The sequence below is a fragment of the Lactuca virosa genome, chromosome 4 (assembly GCF_052849685.1).
Source record: "Lactuca virosa cultivar CGN04683 chromosome 4, Lactuca_virosa_CGN04683_v6, whole genome shotgun sequence".
In the NCBI taxonomy this organism is placed as follows: Eukaryota; Viridiplantae; Streptophyta; class Magnoliopsida; order Asterales; family Asteraceae; genus Lactuca; species Lactuca virosa.
The window spans coordinates 473,784,876-473,788,885 of NC_136429.1; positions in this window are offsets into that span (position 1 = coordinate 473,784,876).

A 4,010-nucleotide genomic window follows, 5' to 3' on the forward strand; every position below is an offset into this window, starting at 1 on the left:
ATCATCAAAAATTTCCAGGAAACTATTTCTTCAAGTTAATTCTTAGGATTTTGGTAAGTTCTCTTGTTTAATCTAGTGCTTTTATAACACTTTCATGATTAGTCCAACTACTTCACACACAATATCGTGTGTTAAATACTCGTAGGATACGGACACCTTCACGTATTTTAACTTGAAGAACATCCCTATCACTTCGTTAACCAGCCAAGACCACACTCAAGGTGAGTTCATACCCCTACAGTTTTAAAGATTTTTCTATGTTTTAGGGGGGGGGGGGGAATACAAGTAAAACACAAGAAAACTTGTGTTAATATACAAACCATTACATAAGCTATTCTTACAATATATATATATATATATATATATATATATATATATATACATATTTGATTACAATAATAAACTTTATAAATATAGTGTATAAGACTTTAACCATTTTGTAATATATTGAGCAAAAGGGTATAATTATATAAAAATACATATATAATTATTTCATTCCATTTTATTATCATAGTAAAAATGATAATGTACATACAAATGATTCTTCAATACGACGAAACATTTTTATAAACTATAATAGATATAGTTTATGGGACATACACTCTATTTTACCATTTCGGGATTCAATACAAAAATAATTATTTAAAGGCATAATTATTTTACACCACGTAACTACTATGGAAGGATAATACTTCCACATTACAAAATGACTTTTCATTATACTACACGTAAATCGTCAATACGGCTTTGTGAGACCTACCTTCACCGTACTTACCAAAGTACATACTAAAGTTCCTGTATTATAACAAGAATCCCCCATAAGATAGTATGACACTTGTGTATAGGTCTATACAGGACTGACAATCTTGCACCATAATTGTAAGCTACAGTTGGACCTGCAGGTCTGGGGTGACAAATGTCGTACCATTCCGACGTCCGAAGAACGTCGTAGCAGGACAACTAGGTCATTATCATGGTTATAATAACTCACATGGGGTATTAAGAATACATTGGGTTTACGGATACATACATACCTTCAAATGGTTTTATTTAGATAAAACTACATTACACTATTTTCCAGTACAATACAATTTACATTTCTGGAAACATGCATTCAAATGAGTTTATAAAGATATAAAACTACATTATACCACTTCAGAGTACAGCAATACTTATACGTTTTTAGTCTTAGGGTTCCTAAGACTACAATTCACTTTAAAAGAAAATATCATATTTTCTGGAAGAACACACTTTCATTTTCAAGGAACAATGGCATATCTTTCTCATACAAAATACTTATGAACTCACCAACTTAAATGTTGACACTTTTTTAAAACCACTTGTATTCTTAGAGAATCAGTAGATAGGTACCCACACAGGTTTTGTGAAGATGGAGCGTACCAGTATCACGTCTTATATTTTCGTCGTATGTTTTTGGAGTCAAATCTCACAATGAATCGAAATAAATGTAATTATTAAATTATCAATATGATGGTTGTAATGCTTTGATCTCTATTATTCAATTGTTATGATATTGTACATGAAGTCATCTACCCCCAGACGTTTCCGCCGTTTTCTCGGTTTGGGAATGTGACAATACCATAAACCCTAATTCACTGTCGAAAGCCACTTCTTGCTCCCCACTACCTAATCACCTGCATTCCTCGAATTTCCTAGGTTTCGGATTTGATTTTTGATTCGACCTCAAAAGATCGACTGAATTCACGTTTGTGCTTCATATTTAAATTCTGTATTTGTTGTTGGTTTTCTGAAGTGGGTTTTTCAATTGGGTATATTCATTTTTTCCTGCTTAAATGTATTTCATCCATCGGGATCTGATAACCACATCAACTAAATTTCTTGGAATCAGGAAACAAATCATCACCAAATATATCTCCAATCAAGAAATCATTATCCATTAACCAAATCGCTTGATATCATGAAGCAAATCATCTAAAAATGTATCTCCTCCATCGATATTCCATTGTGGATTCTTCTCTTAGGTGGCGTTTGGTTCGCAGAATGCTTTTGAAGGAATTAGAATTTATTAAGGAATTGGAATCTGTCATGAATTGCAATCCAATTCTATATTCTGTTTGGTTGGCAGGAATGGAATTTGAATCAAATTCCATATTATGTTTGGTTGGCAGAAAATGGAATTGAAATAATATAAAATGACAAAATTGCCCTTTTTGCTTATTTTTACTTTGTTTTATAACTTATATGTAAAAATATATTATGTAAATTATAAAATTAGTAAATAATGGTGATGGTGGCAGTGATGTTGACGGTGGAAATAGTGGTGATGGTGGGTAGTGGTGGAGGTGATGACGGTGGTGGCAGTAGTAATTGTGACAGTGGCGGTCATGACTAGTGGCAGAGGTCGTGGGTGGTGGGTAGTGTAGCGGTGGAGGTGGAAATAGTGGTAGTAACAGTGGTGGTGATGAAGGCAGAGGTGAAGGTGTTGGTGGTGGTGGCGGAGGTGATGGCGGTGATGATGGCAATAATAGTATGGTTGTGGTGGTGGAGGTGGAAGTAGTGTGGTGGTATAGGTGGTGACGGTGGTAGTGGTGGGTGGTTGTGGCGGTGGTGGGTGGTAGTAGAGGTGGTGTGTAGCGGGTGATGACGGCGGTGATGTGTGGTGGTGGAGGTGGTGGTGGTTGTGGCGGAGGTAGAGAGGTACCCACACAGGTTTTGTGAAGATGGAGCGTACCAGTATCACGTCTTATATTTTCGTCGTATGTTTTTGGAGTCAAATCTCACAATGAATCAAAATCAATGTAAATATTAAATTATCAATATGATGGTTGTAATGCTTTGATCTCTATTATTCAATTGTTATGATACTGTACATGAAGTCATCCACCCCCAGACGTTTCCGCCGTTTTCTCGGGTTGGGAATGTGACAATACCATAAACCCTAATTCACTGTCGAAAGCCACTTCTTGCTCCCCACAACCTAATCACCTGCATTCCTCGGATTTCCTAGGTTTCGGATTTGATTTTTGATTCGACCTCAAAAGATCGACTTAATTCACGTTTGTGCTTCATATTTAAATTTCATATTTGTTGCTGGTTTTCTGAAGTGGGTTTTTCAATTGGGTATATTCATTTTTTCCCGCTTAAATGTATTTCATCCATCGGGATCTGATAACCACATCAACTAAATTTCTTGGAATCAGGAAACAAATCATCACCAAATATATCTCCAATGAAGAAATCATTATCCATCAACCAAATCGCTTGATATCATGAAAAAAATCATCTAAAAATGTATTTCCTCCATCGATATTCCATAGTGGATTCTTCTCTTATAGTGTTCACTTGATATTTTTTCCATTCTTTTTTATTTTCTGTTTGAACTAATTCTTTAGATTTCATGAATTTGCTCTATTTTGGTGAAAGGAGGATTTATACTATCGATTATATGAAATAACATGACTTTTTTGTGAAATTCATCGTAGGGGTTTGAATATGTATGTATATTGATGATTTTTTGGTTGGAGAAAATAAAGCATGCATTTCTTTGTCCCATGTTGACTTCTTGGTTTGTTTGTTTTTTTTTTTTTTTTTTTTTCCTATCTCTCATTAGAAAATGGTTTTTGATTTCCCATTTTCATCTACAAATGAGTCTTCTAATACTTTTTATTGATTTCTTAGGAAATGGTTTTTTGAAGAACATATTTCGTAGGTTTATATTGGTTTTTAGGGGTGACATGTTAAAATTAAGGTTGTTAATAAGAAGGTCTGCTATCGTGTTACATGTTTCTGCTTTTACTATAAAAGTAGAAAATATAGGAATTTTTGTACATTGATTTGATCTAACAAAAAATATGGATTTGGTTATAGATTTATTATAAGGTATATAACATATAAACATCAAGAATAAATGGATTGTTTTCGACAAAAAAAGCATTCAAGTGAAAGTTATTCGAAGTAAGTTACTTTCCTATTTATCCCTAATTATAAACCATAGTATTCATTTTCCGTCCCATATTTTGGCTTGTGGA